This window comes from Protopterus annectens, chromosome 5.part1, assembly GCF_019279795.1.
Source record: "Protopterus annectens isolate FY-2018-M chromosome 5.part1, PAN1.0, whole genome shotgun sequence".
In the NCBI taxonomy this organism is placed as follows: domain Eukaryota; kingdom Metazoa; phylum Chordata; order Ceratodontiformes; family Protopteridae; genus Protopterus; species Protopterus annectens.
The window spans coordinates 723,122,737-723,138,382 of NC_056736.1; the positions used below are offsets into that span (position 1 = coordinate 723,122,737).

General features: G+C 41.7%; 1 protein-coding gene across 2 annotated transcripts in view; it reads right to left on the reverse strand.

Moving 5' to 3' along the window:
* The window catches only part of PAK1 (p21 (RAC1) activated kinase 1), a 1,330,007-nt gene that overhangs the window by 232,292 nt on the left and 1,082,069 nt on the right, over positions 1-15,646 (reverse strand). The gene's annotated exons all lie outside the window — the stretch shown is intronic.

Consider the following 15,646-nt stretch of genomic DNA (forward strand, 5'->3'; position numbering starts at 1 on the left):
CTGAGGCTCGAAGTCACTAAATAATGACGTGCATTTGAGTTTCAGTATTCGCATTCTTCAGATTATGTAGACGAACACATCTTGTTATTCTAGCAACTTTCTCAAGCTTATTTTATTTTTATTTATTTATTTTTTTACAGGAAGTTAGGAACATACTAAGGGTATGGACAGAAGGCAGAAACAAATGTTCTGTTTTGCCACAATCATTTGCTATTTAGTACAGGCTTAACATTTAAGGTTGGGTCACGCACCATTCTGGCGCTTAACTGGTTTGTCTTCTTCCAAACATCAGAGCATAACCAACACGCTCCATGTACTACATGACCAGTTTTGAGTCCGTTATACTTATTACGGGATATTATGTTCTTTAAAGAATGATCTTAAATGAGGTTCTTTTTAAGCCATGACCTTATTGCAAGTTAAAACACTTAATTTTACCAAATAGGCTCAGTATACTTGTTTACATGTAATCATCCACTTAAAAAATAAATAAATAAATATTCGTGAATAAAGCTTCCAGGCTTGAAGCACTAGCACATCTTATGGACTCAAGACAGTTATTTTTCTGAAAGCACAGAGGTCCAAAATGGGAAAGTCATCTGTTCCCTTCCAAGCCAGGATGACAAGTACAACTGTTGGCTGTGTTCTGAAGGAGGAACAGTTTTGCTCAGTCTTCACAGAGTTGAAATCACAGAGGTCCACGATGGGATGAAAGTCATCTGTCCAATTCTGAACTAGGAAGATAAGGAAGTACACTCAGTAGCTCTGTTCTGAATGGAGAACAACTTGTACAGCCTGTCTGAGCTCTGATGTCTTGGCCTATCCCAAATGCTCTGCAAAAAAAGCCTCATCTCTCAGCAGAACTCTTTCTAGCTGAGAGACAAAAATCAGAACCTACTGGTCCATTGTGATGGTCTAACAAAGCAGGTGAAATTCAGAGAACTGCCTCCCCACTGCACAGCCCAGACCAGCAGTCAATACTATGATTGTTAAGCAGTTAGGTTTATTCTCTTGGGTAACATAACAAGCGCAAGAAGGGCAACACCATGTGATGCTTAAAAGCATTACTTGGTCTACAGGGCAGCTTCTTGTTTTGCTGCTGGCATGGCAGGGACGAAAAAAAACAACACGATACTAATGAGAAATGACAATGGTCCTTCACAACGCTGAGAGTTTGCTTCCTACCTCCACTAGGACTTGAGAAGGCTAGATAAACAGAGCTCCCTCGTCAAACTGGGCATTAAGGCTGGACTAAGCTCTACCTTAAAGGGCTAAAACTGCAGCAGGCTATGAGAAAGCCCAACCCAGAAGCTGCAAAATAGGGTCTTAATTCTCTCTCTCTTCCTTGAGAAAGGTAATTTTTCTGCCTTCATGAGGAAGGAAGGGAATTTGTACAGGTGAAGAGTGCCAAGTTCTGTGCTGCAGTGGGGCAGAGAAGTAAACACTCTTGTCAGTTTTGTGCTTAGGCTTTAGATGCCTTGTCTAGGGACACAGTTGAAAACAGCCGTGTCCTGTGCTGGAGATGGGAGAAGAAAAGAGGTCAAGTAGGAGCCATCCCAACAATGCTGACTCAGGGACTCACTCTGGTCAGCTTTGGCTTCTGTAGTGTATGTCCACATTACTGAAGGCCACAAGAGCACAGCTTGCTTACTTACACTCTGCAAAAAGGTCAAGTGGGGAAATATGCAGGGCTTCTTATCTTTTTCCCCAAATACATAGCCAGCAAATCTTTTTTTTTTTTTTTGGGGGGGGGGGGGTCAGGGCCTACAGAGCAATATATAGAGGATTTGTTATACTGTGTTCACAACAGTATACTCTGAGGGAAGGTGCCTGTAGGTGGGGACTAGTCACTGTCTTCACCTGTCTCCATGACAATAACCTATTCATAACATAATATTCAGCAGATCCCTATTAAGATCAGATCCTGGGTTGGGAGCCCCATCAACATAGCTCTAAAATACCCCTGATTTTGCAGAAAGCCCAGAATTTTGCCCTGTCTCTTGTAACATTTTTGACTTTGTGGTAAATCACTGTGGATTACATTTAGTTAACAATGCCAGACGTTACGCATCTGAAATGTCAGTACTCGCTATAACGAGTCCTGAAATGCTGAAACTGAATGGACTTACACAGACTAAGTCCAAGATGACATTTCACAGAATATTACCTTTTCTCAGAGGTATGACAATCTCAGATGCTTAGAGGGTGTGGGTTGTTTGCCCCCTTGCAAAAACGTTGTTTAAAAAAGAGCAATGTAGTGAATTGGATTACTGTGATTACACTCTGATATTCAGAAAAAGACAACTCATGTAAGCACTACAGTGGTGAGAGACTTGAACTTAAAAAAAAAAAAAAAAAAAAGTTATGTACTCACCATAATGTTGCATCTGTGTTGTCCATTTTCATTCTTCCTCAACTGATGGGTTCAGATCTGATCCCTGGGATCAGACTCGGCCATTACTAAAGCTCGTGGCAACCAAAAACTCTCAAGCTTCTCACTTACCCACAATGTACCAGCCCCAGTTACCAAAGATCTTGCTTGCTGCTGTCACAGAAAGTAAAAGATGAAAATTACTATGGAGAAGCTACCTCTGGAGTTACGCATATAATAAAGAAAAAAAAGTCCATGCACACCTAATCTTCCAGAAGCCTTTAGAAAGGGGGGTTGGAGGGAGGGGAGTTGAGGAAGAATGAAAATGGACAACACAGATGGAATGTTATGGCGAGTACACTACTTTATATGATGTTGACAATTTTCATTCTATGCTCAACTGATGGGACAGGGTCCCCAGCTACCTAATTTAAACAGCAGACTCAAGGATATTCCTGAGCACCAAAGAACCACAGGATGACCTTCCTCTGGAGAGCAGATCTAACTTGTAATGAGTAATAAAGGTATGGGGAGTAGCCCAAGTGCTGCACATGCATCATCCATGGACATTCTGGAATGAAACTCTGAGGAAGTTCCAATGGATATAAGAATGAGCTCAAATGTTTTTGCAAGACTGATGCCCAATTTGTTATACACAAAGGAAATACAATTTGTTATCCATTTATATGGTGCAACTTTGCTAATTGTTTCATTTACAGAACTTATGCTGGGTAAACCAAACAGTTCATCCAATTTTCTGATGTTCACTGTCCTATGTAATTAAAAACACAATTGCATCAATAATTTAACATATTCACCTTTCTTGGAAAATTTGGGGAAGAATACAGGCAGATTAACAGACTGGTTAATATTGGATTCTGAAACCACCTATGGAAGGAATGGTACGTAAAGTCACCCTGTCCTTATGAAAAATCAAGTATGGGGGTTTTGAGGATGATGCTTGGATCTCGTAAATTTTTCTGGCTGAAGTAATGGCTACTAAGAAAACTGTCTTTAAAATCACAGGTAGTTGTAGGCTCAAATGGGGTTGAGTTAGGCTCTGCAACACTAAATTTAGGCGTCAAGGAGGAGTAGGATCTTTAAAGGGAGGCCGTAAGAGTAGTATGCCTCTTAAAAATGCTTTGCTTGGCTTATGAGATGCTTCTGACAAGCCATTTATCCCAACATGGAAATTTGATATTGCTGCTAACTGAGCTCTAACTGTAGAAAAACTTGCTCCTTCATCAGTGAGATGCGATAAAAAATCCAATGCATTTTGTATGGGAGCTGTAAAAGGCTTAATGTTATGTTTTTGAGCCCAAAAAAACAAATCTTTTCCATTTGCTGGAATATAGTTTCCTGGTGGAAGGTTTATGGGAAGACATCAAAATATGAAGAGCAGTGGTTGTCTGGCTATCAGTGGAATTGGAGAAGCCTAGCAGTCAGCCTGAGGTCTGCCAAATTTGGGTGTATCATGTCTGTCGTGTGAGATAGAAATGTCTGGAGTTGTATCTAGAACCCAAGGTGGTTGAATCAGGTGATGCCAAAGAAAGGGAAACCAGATCTTTTGAGGCCAATATGAAGCAATGACGAAGACTTTGCTCTTCAACCTGAAAGGTTTCTGAAGAAATTTGGGAATTAAAGGAATGGGTAAGTATGTGTACAAGAGACCAGGGGGGCAACTGTGAAGTAGAGCATCCCTTGGAGATTCCCCCTCTGGGGATTAGGGCAAAGTAGCTGCTGCACTTGTTGCGCATGGAGGAAGCTAATAGACTGCAGCAAGGCTGGCCCCATTGATGGAAGATCTTATCCACAATTTTCATGTCAAGGGACCATCTGTGGGGTATTAAGACTGCACCTGCTTAATTTGTCTGCTATCATACTGCATTTACCCAGAATGTGCATTGCTAAGAGAAAGCTGTTGGAAGAGATCGCCCACTGCCACAGCCTGAGAGCTTCTACACACAATGGGTAGGACTTGGTTCCTTCTTATTTGTTCATGTACCAAACTACAGACATGTTGTCCGTTTGTACTGCAATGATCCCCAGAGGGAGAGCATCCTGGAATGCCATCATTCTCACACTTGGATAGAGTGTCCTTTACCTTGGAGCCAAATAAGGATGTTCCATCAAAGGAGGTATTAACAAAAGAGGACTTGAAGGGATCTGCAAACTCAGAAAGGCACATCCAGGCATGTCTCCTTATGGAAATGCCTTAACCTACTGCCCTTGAGGTTCCCTCTATGTTTGAGACCTACTTCATGGATGAACTGGATATGGACTGAAGGGTAGTCAGCTGGGAAGTTACTGAAGCCAGAACTTCCTCACAAAGCACCCAAGAGGGTATTTGATAACTCCTTAATCATATCCCTCTATAATCTTGAAAATGTGCCAAGTAGTTGAGAGACCTCAGTGCAAAAGTGAATGAGGCATATGCATGCTTTCCAAATCTGTCCATCACCCACAACTCCCTGTTGGGGGGATGAACAGTAGAACTTTCTTTGGCTAGTTCCTTCTTAGTGGCCACCACAATGACCATGGCATCAACAGGAACCCCTTTACTCCAGAACTGCCTATCCACAGGGGGTGTCATATTCCTGTCAAGTCTCTCAGGAATAAGTTCCATGGGGTCTGGATCCTTCCATGTCCACCATGAGATCAAGTCATTAGTGGGTAGTCTCACCCAGGAGGTAGAGGGTCCACTACCAAAAGCCTCCAGGAGAACAGAGTCCTCAGATGTAGGGTTACTGGGTGTCCAGCCGGCTGTCTGTTTAAGGATTTCTAGGATGTCTCCAAAGGACACTTCAGGAGGTGACCTTGGGGACCTTTCATCCTCATCAGAACCTATGTCTTCAGTGATAGGCTCCTCTGGGAAGTCAATGTGCTTCCTCTTGCATGTTCTTTTTATAGGGACCTCCTCATTGGGATGTTCCAGGGAGGTATCAGAAGAAGAAATTTCCCTGGAAGGAAGCCTGGGGTAAATGGTACTGGTTGCCTCTGTGGAAGGAGATGGTGAGGTTCTGAGTACAGAGACATGATGGTAGAATATTTAGGATCTGAGGGGGATGGCTCCATCTGATCTAATAAGAAAACACCCTCTTCGTAGCTTCGAAGGCAGAGCGGCTCAGAGGATAAAGGACATCGGATCTGAGAAGACAAGCTTCTGAACCACAACCCCCCCCCCTCCACTACCCTGAGGGCAAACCCTCTCAAGTGGAAGCTGGAGGCAAGCTGTCCAGTGCTGAGCCTCTGAAAGCCTCAGAGTCGAATGTAGCACCTTGTATGCGACAGGCAGACTATGGCTACAGAAGCTCCAGGATCAGACTGGACCAGAGGTCTCAGGGAAATCCTCAGATCAGAGGATGGGGTTCCCCCCTCAGATTCAACCACTGAAGGCATCAGAGGAGGAACTTGTAAAGGGGGGGGGTTGTAGACTTTTGGATGTCCTGACCCACCCTGTGCCAGAAGAATCTTCCTCATCACTCTGTCTTCTAATCCACATCATCTTCTCTCTGGCTCCTAGAAGACAGAGTGGAATAAATGGATGGAGATTTTGGGTGCTGCAAGTAGGGTGAAGGTACTCTGTCTGGGACAGGATCCGAAGTAGGGGAGTACCTTGTTCTGGATAAAAATTGAGATAGGTACATTGTCCAATTTTGCTAGAGTTGGTTCTGGCAAAGTCGGATCAGAGGACTTTGACTTACTGGGATCCAACTTAGAAGTCATCGGATCAAGAGATTTGGATGTTGCTGGGATCCTGCAACTTGCAATTTTTTCAGATCCGGGGTTGAGACCGGATCATGGGAACACCTCTTCCTAGAGGAATCTGAAGCTGAAGAAGAAGAAAGTTTCAATGAGGAGGATTTCATTTGTTTAGCCTTAGTAGGAGAACCCTCCAAAACAGCTTCCCCAAAGAAGCAAGGGAAAAGATCCTTCAGGATGAGGTTGTTTTTACACTCCAGTAAAGTACAGGGATTGAACCCATGAAGTATGGAGCAAGTCTCTTGCAGGTGGAGAGGGCCCAAACAATAAACACAAAGTGTGGGCATCACAAACAGGCATTTTACGCCCACACTTTATTCACTTTTTAAAGCCAGCCTGCTTTTCTGCAATTCTAAGAAAAAAAGGACAAGCTGTTCTAACGAACAGCAAAGTCAGAAAGGAAAGTTTTTTTTTTAAATAGAGAAGTACAAAAAAAGTAAGGAAAAGGCTACCAACAGCTTGTAGAGGAAAAAAGGCGGCTGACAATGGTATTAAGAAACTGCTAGTGTAGGAGAGAAAAGGAGATGATAGCGATAGTATCCAAGAGTACGGTAGTACAGGAAATAAAGCAGGAATTGAAGAAAAATAGATTCAGTAGAAAGATGACAGGTAAGGGATTTATCAGAAAGAAATTTTAGTGAAAGAAAAAATAAGATTTCAGCATTTACCTCAAATAAAGCCCAACAGAGTTGGACAACCACGTCTTTTACTAGAAGCGGCAAACAAGATATGAGGTAACTGGGGTTGTGCATTGTGGGTGAAGGCGAAGCTCGAGAGTTTTCAGTTGCCACGAGCTTTAACAATGGCAGAGTCTGATCCAAGGGATAATACCCAAACCCAACAGCTGAACACAGAATGAAAATCAACATCAGATCAAGTGTTAAGCACCTCCTGCTTAAGTTGCTGAGGTAGAAGCTAAGGCTGGGCATTAAAATTTACCAGTGCTGATCAGCAAATGACAGAGACAGAATAAAATATATGTTTCTGCCTGTTGTCCTTTCTGATAAAGTGTCCCGAACTTCTTGTTATAAACTTAGAAATTTACTAGAATTACAGGATGTGTATTTGCTGGTATTTTCTGATGGATATGAAGTCTGAAACTTACATGCATGTCATTATTTAGTGACATCAATCCTCAGTAACTAGTCCAAAACCCATGGACTTTGAGGAACAAAAAATGTGTGAAGTAAAAATCTGTATACATTCTATAAAAATTTGGACAGTTGAGAGGGATGGAAGGTGATTTGTAAATGTAAGAGACTGAGTTACACTGCCTTTCTGACAGTGCTTGCAAAGTGCTTTACGGCTTTAAAACTGGCAAAACACTTGAGCCTATTTTTTTCTTTTTTTCTGTAATTAGTACATGGAGCAGATAAATTTCCATACACTACTGAGAATTATGACTGGGCCACGAATCCTAACCTATTATATGTTCCTGACGCAGATGCCAAGATTTACATCTCAAACTGCTTCAAACCCTTGAAGTGAATTTCTTCACATCTATGTCATGAACACAAGTTCGTTAGGATCAGCAACCTGCTCATAATCCTTTATGTTAGAGACCTGGTCTTCTCCTGAATGTTCAGTCTTTTTTTCAGCATGTAGACATTTGGCATTTTGAATAATGACATTTCAATAGGGAGCCATGCCAGACAAGGTTTCATACTTATTGTTCAAACAATTGCATGCTGATTAAAAAAATGCTATTATATTAATCTTTTAAGTGAACTATAAGTTTCCCTCGATTTCTGGCCTTTGCCTTCAATTGTTTTTTGATTGGTCACTGATTCTTATGCAAAGCTGAGAGCTATGCCAATCTGCTCCATCATGACACAAGGAGATGGACAGCATCTAGCTACATGACCCAAGCAGAGGGACCATTACTTCAAAGTTTAGGCTTAGATCAAAGCAAAAGAGGCTTTTGTTTAAGTTAACATTAAGTAGACTTACTCCAATCAAATAAGACTCAAATGTTAAGGGACAACTCAGAGCTTTGCTAGTGGTAACTGTCCTGGTCTTGATGCTCAGACAGAACATAAGCTGAAGCACCAAAGGCAGTATTAAGTTCTGCGACTGAAGCATTCCTTCCTCAGGAGAAAAATCACCATCCAGAATACAGCAGTACTTCACCTTCTTACAATAAAAACAGTGCTACCGGACAGCCATCTTCTTACAATAAAAACAGTACTACTGGACAGCCATCTTCTTACAATAAAAACAGTGCTACTGGACAGCCATCTTCTTACAATAAAAACAGTGCTACTGGACAGCCATCTTCTTACAATAAAAACAGTGCTACTGGACAGCCATCTTCTTACAATAAAAACAGTGCTACTGGACAGCCATCTTCTTACAATAAAACAGTGCTACTGGACAGCCATCTTCTTACAATAAAAACAGTGCTACTGGACAGCCATCTTCTTACAATAAAAACAGTGCTACTGGACAGCCATCTTCTTACAATAAAAACAGTGCTACTGGACAGCCATCTTCTTACAATAAAAACAGTGCTACTGGACAGCCATCTTCTTACAATAAAAACAGTGCTACTGGACAGCCATCTTCTTACAATAAAAACAGTGCTACTGGACAGCCATCTTCTTACAATAAAAACAGTGCTACTGGACAGCCATCTTCTTACAATAAAAACAGTGCTACTGGACAGCCATCTTCTTACAATAAAAACAGTGCTACTGGACAGGCATCTTCTTACAATAAAAGCAGTGCTACTGGACAGCCATCTTCTTACAATAAAAGCAGTGCTACTGGACAGCCATCTTCTTACAATAAAAGCAGTGCTACTGGACAGCCATCTTCTTACAATAAAAACAGTGCTACTGGACAGCCATCTTCTTACAATAAAAACAGTGCTACTGGACAGCCATCTTCTTACAATAAAAACAGTGCTACTGGACAGCCATCTTCTTACAATAAAAACAGTGCTACTGGACAGCCATCTTCTTACAATAAAAACAGTGCTACTGGACAGCCATCTTCTTACAATAAAAACAATGCTACTGGACAGCCATCTTCTTACAATAAAAACAGTGCTACTGGACAGCCATCTTCTTACAATAAAAACAGTGCTACTGGACAGCCATCTTCTTACAATAAAACAATGCTACTGGACAGCCATCTTCTTACAATAAAAACAGTGCTACTGGACAGCCATCTTCTTACAATAAAAACAGTGCTACTGGACAGCCAAGACCGAGGTGCATTAACGAGGAAAGCACGGAAGTCCTTTGCGATAACCGAGAAAAACACAAACATACATCAACTCACATCCTCCAGGTTATTACTCCAACCCTCCCCCCTCTGTTCTGCTTCTAACCTTCACTTCTCAGTAAAACTTGCAGTCTCTGTCCAGCACTTTTACATAAAACCATTCTCATGCTCCCAAACACAGCATTCATTTACCTCACCTAACGTTTCTCTCCACCTTCCCCTACCTACATTTCTCTAGTGAAAACCCATGCCCTTCCTATTCATCTCAACACCACTTGTCATTCAATATTCACCGAACAATCAGCTTTTATTCAATGCCCTGCAGTGGACTGACATTCACCACTACAGACTACCCAAGCTTAAGTAGCCAGGAGACGGCCTACAGTTGTATCTTGACAGTTTTGTTTTCTGAGATCAGTGCAACCCACCAGCAAAAAGCCCCCTCCATTAAATGCATTATCTCCTTTACATCACTGCTTCAGCTTTACATATTGCCATATAACCCATGCTTGTAAAACTACTTGTAGCGACAATGCATGCATTTAAACTACATTATGCTGCTTCGGGTTCTTATATACTGATAACACAAAATCATCTCAATGTACAAATTCTCGTCATATACAGCTAATACACCTTACATATCTGTGAAAGGTTCTGCAGCCCCCCGACCTCCACTCAAATTGGGCAATGCTTAGCTGGAACCTCCCAAGCTAATAAAACATAATCTAAAGGTCATTCACAGTACTGCAAAAACAACATCTGAATCCTTTCTTTCTTAACATGTATACCACAGTCATGCTTACACTTGGCTGAGCAGCTATGCAAAGAATGTAACATGAATGGCTCAATTCACTTCCACCGTGGCTTCACTTTACCGTAAAATATTTTCTGCACAGATAAGCACATAAAAAGTAATGTTTCAGCATGAAAGCACTTTGCTCTGAAATATCTTCAATAAAAACTAAAAGCATATGCTGTAGACAACTTTTCCATTCAGACTAGATTCAATGGGTGGATTACAGACAGTAAAAAGAAGTTCATCTGAAAGAAGAAATGGGTCCCATACCAAGTCATGGTCTAAGAAATAAAAATAATCACGGAATGACACAGGTCACTTCCTGCTGGTAAGTGCATGGTCAGTGAGAACAGCAAAATATTTTAAATCATACAATCTAGTCTACTATAAAAAGGATAACAGAGTAATGCACTCTACACAAAGTAAGTGCTTCAGTGCACACACATTTTGCAGTTAGTAAAATGTATTTGGCATAATTTTCTGGAAAATCTCAAACATTTAAAACAAGTTAAAATGTATTGATGCACAAGAATCATGCAGAAAGAATACAGAGGGAGGGCACAATAGCCCTAATCTTGGAAAAAATAAAGTACTACAAGACTACAAAAAATGGAAATCACTGCTGGTTACCACAAAAGGAGGAACATCACTGCAATGGCTTATACAAAAGTATAAATTTGATTAAGAAAGTGTTCCTTTTTCTCCATCCGACATGAATAAAGCTTGCTTTATCAGTATAAGCAGGCAGTAGACATGCCTAGCACATCCTACAGGGAAAGAAAACCCACATATCTGAAAGTTAAGGCTATTCTGAGAAGTGAAGAGTAGCTTCACAAGATAAATTCAAAGAAACACTACCAAAGGCATTGCAAGGGATCCCCCAAGCAGACTTTACTGAAGCACAAAATCATGAGATCAAAACCGAGAAACTGAAAATACCAAAAGCACAATATCTCTGAAAAAACAAAATAGCACAGACAGTCGCCCATACAGCTGTTACAGTACGGACACTGGCATTACTACAAACCTTTAAGCCCATGTTTATCCAGGGAGCAAGTCTTCCTGCCTTCCACAAGTCTGCTCACTTACTCATCTCTTCATTACATGTGGCCAGTTTATGGGTTCTTAATTCCGTATTACTGCTACCTGAATTTACAACTTCTAAGATGCATCAAAGAGATGCAGAGAAAGCATGGTCACTACCTATGAGAGAGACCTTTGTGCACTTTTTTCTTAACAGACATTTGTTAACCAGGTAATTCCACATGACACACACGTCCCTTTTCAGGGGTAACCATGGAGCACTGCCTGGTTAAGTGACTTGCTCACACACACACTAACAGATGGAGGTAAAAGAATCAAACCTTGTACACTGAGCTACGGGAGCTCATTAACAGCTCAGAAACAATCACCCATGCTAGCTGCACTGAATAGGGGAAGTGTCGTCTTTCCCAACCACTCCGTGATCAGGGAGTTAGTATGCATAAGCAAGGGGGTGTGGTGGGAAGCCCCCAACATACAGACTGCAAAAACAATTAGTCTAATGTGTGCGAATGGCTGCTAAGCAAGTTGCGTGTTCTCAAGTCAGTTTTTATCAAGCAGATTGACTTCAAATAACTGTCTTGGTCACTTGTACAGTAAGCTAATTTTCACTCCAAGGTTGAGCACCTGCTCGTTGATAATGGGAACTGTTGTCATGGTTTGTTTTCTTTTTCTCTTAATGACTGAACTCCACAATGGTTAGTGCACTAACTTGTTCGCTCTAAACTCTGAGGCTGGACGACCTCAGTGAAAAAGTGTGGTTAAGCAGTCGCACAGCAGGCTTGCTCCCCACAAAAAAGCCATTATATAGACTGCAGAGATTGTATTTTTTTTTTATAAACAGATAAATTCAGTATTTTCACAAAACCATCTCTTGGGTATTTTTAGTTTTAGGATTTTGCAATTCACTGAAGTACTTTGAGGGATTCTGCAGCATGCCCATTATCAGATATATTTAGCAGAGATGCCTTGAATAAATGCGAGAAAAAAAAAAAAATCATACCTGTGAAAAATGTGTGCGCGCACACAGGTGGCACCTCAGTTTGTTATCACCCTTTCATGTGAGTGAATTCCACTTAGTCTATCACTTACACACGGGCAACCCAGTTTGCCTATCACCCTACAAAGTGAATGACTTCCTCCTATGGCAGCCTATTCCTCACATAGATGGCACCACCATTTGTCACCAGCCTTTCATGTGAGTGAATTCCACTTACTATGGCAGTCTATCACCTATCACTAGGCCCAAGTTTAAATTATGGTAACACCTGAGAACCCACTCCAAGTCACGATAATTTGTTCAATGACCTTCAGTGTAGTAGCTTGTCAAATTCCTCAGTAAAATCTGCCTAAATCATGTCCATTACCTACTTCTTGTGCAATATTATGGTGATGTAGTCAGAGCTGTCCACTGTTTTAATCTAACATGACTTTCTTGTGAAGTTGTGATTTGGGTTTTTAGGCCCAGTGCTTTCCTGACATTCTAAAATTGATTTCTTCAAGCAGTGATCCCATTCCTTTTCTTATGAGAGGTCACACTGAGGTGATGTTAGCTTTCAGCATCCATCTTTATGTTGTCAATGGTCATTACATTTTTCTTCACCCATTGTTCAGGAATCTTACTCCCCCCTTCCAAAACCTATTAAATAATCAGCTAATGGCATAGCCAGAATTTATTGTAAAGATTATTATTAAATCATCACATTTTAAACTAACTGGAGTTCACAGTCATTGAGAGAAAAGAAAATGAACCATAAAGTACGGTGTAAAATCTTTTCATAACTGTAGATGTCTTTCTCTTCACTGGTCGCAGTTTTAATTACATTAGGGATCCCCTGCCAATGGTGGCTCAGCGTCTGGCCAGTATACCAAAGCCTTTAGGTTGCTTTAAGGTACACCATACGTCACACATGTGTATGATCCTTGCATAGTGTAGGGCATAAAGGTGATGTCAGGACGTACCATCCTCAGAACTGAGAGCCCCAGTAGGAACACCTGAACAAGAAAAGGAAAAGGTGATCAGTCCATACAGATGAGAAATGGACCATGGGGTGAAGGAGGGAGTGAATACTGCAACAATGACGAGGACATCTACCGTTATGGTAAGATGTCACACAACTGTACTATGTCCTTCCATTTCACTGATGCAGTATTCATTATTTTAGGCAGAGTGCCAAAGCTCAGGAAGAAACCTGGGAGGAGGAAGGACTAGCAGACCCCTCCAGAAAGCCATGAAGGATGGCCCTAGAAAACCACCTCTAGCTCTAGAGATTCCATCCAACTTGTAGTGTTTGGTAAATGTATGCACAGAAGTCCAGGTAGCTGCTTCAAGAAGAGAATTAGTATCCAAAACCTTGAAAAAAGCACCAGAAGAAGCTACTGTCCTAGTAGGATGAGACTTAATAGAATAAGGAAGGCTCTTACCGTGAAAGGAATAACAAAAATAAATAACTTTTGAGATCCAAGAAGAAATAGTTTGTTTGGATACAGCAAATCCCAAGAACCAGGGATGACAGGAAACAAAGATGATCGGTTTTACTAATAGTCTTATCCAAATAAAATCTGAGTTATCTATGCACATCCAATGTGTGCAGCACCTTCTCAGTAGCAGATTCAAATTGCGGAGCATGGAAAAAAAATGGGCAAATGAATAGACTGATTAAGGGACAACTCATTCACCACCTAGAGCATAAAAGGAGGATTAGTATGCACCCTGTCCTTAGGAAACACCAAAAAAGGAGGACAAGCCATAAGGGCTTGAAAGCTCCGACACCCAAGACAGAAGAAAGGGTTAACAGAACAACAGTCTTCCAACAGCAGGTTTGCAAGGAAGCTGAAGCTGCAGACTCCAAAGGAGCCTGGGTGAATTTTTCCAAAACAAAATTAAGATCCCAGGGAGGAAGAACAAGCTTCATGGGAGGCCTAACATGAAGGACAACTTTTAGGAATTGTTTAGCCTCAAATGTAGAGGCTAAAGGTGGAGATAAAGGCAGACAAGCAGAGATAAGCTGATAAGTGGGGCCTTAACAGGAGAAGAAGCCAACCCAAAGTTGAGCAATTCACACAGATAAGACTGAACCAAAGGAACATCCACAGAAAGTGGATCCAGGTTATGAGAAAGACACCAAACAGAAAACCTCTTCCATTTGGATAAGCAGGATTTCCTAGTACTGGGCTTCCTGACCTCCTGCACGACCTCCAAGCATGTCATCAGAAAAAAAAATGTCTATAAGGAATAAAAATTTCATCACCCACAGTGTCAGATGAAGAGCAGGCAGGTGAGGATGTATAAGAGATCCCTTGTCTTGTGTGAGAAGGTCCACCCTCTGAGGTAAATTGTGATGACTGCGTTTGGATAAATGCAGCAGAAGAGGGAACTAATGCTGTCTCGGCCAAAAGGAAGCCGCCAACATGATTATGGAAGCGTCCTGCTGAATTTGGACCAGGGGCTTTTGAAATGAGGGGAAGGGGAGGGAAAGCATAAAGAACTATCCTTTTCCAAGAAAGAGAGAGGGTGTCTATGCGCCATACCAGAGGAACTAGGACCCTGGCACAAAAGAGGAAGTAATCTGTCCAGAAGGGAGGCAATTAGAAGATCTATTTGAGGAGTAACCTACTGGTGGACATGTCCAGAAACATCCATCTGAAGCATCCATTTGTAGGATTGGGTTAAGGACCTGCTCAGTGTGTCTGCCACAATGTTTTGAGCTGAGGGAATGTACAATGCCTGACGAGTCACTTGATACTGGACAGCAAGACCACACACCAGGAGTGCCAACTGGCAAAGATAAGATAAGATCCCGACCACCCATTAGTTTACATACCACATCACTGTGGTAATGTCTGTAAATACCTTGACAGGTCCTGGGGAGAAAAGAGAATGAAAAGCCTGAAGTACCAGCAGATCTCTCATCTCGGACATTGATGTGCTCTTTCTGTTGAAGAGGCAAGCACAACCCCTGCACTTTTAGGAAGCAAAAAGCAGCTCCACATCCCAAGCTTGAAGCATCTGTGAACTACTCCTGAGAGGGAAAGAGGGGGATGAAAAGAGAGCCCTGAATTTAGAGACAACTGCTGGATCCACTAGTGAAGTTCCCTCTTGAGGCAAGGTAGAAGAGGAACTACAAATTATAGGGGATGCACATGTTAAAGCCAAACTGATTTCAGAGACGGCTAAAACTTTCTCATGTGGAGTTTGGCCAGAGGGAGCATAATGATTGAGGATGCCATGAATTCCAGAACTCAAACTCCCCAGCCAAAATAGAGGCCAGAGGAAGAAGCCTTAGGAAGAGGCAGGGATGCCAGCATAGGCACCATCTGAATCCTGCACCCCAGAAAAACATGGTCCTGAGAAGGAGTCAGAAAAGGCTTTTTGAAGTTTATTGTGAACCTCAGGCTTTGCAGAAGGGTAATGGCAAAATGAAGACTTTGCGACAGGATATCTGATG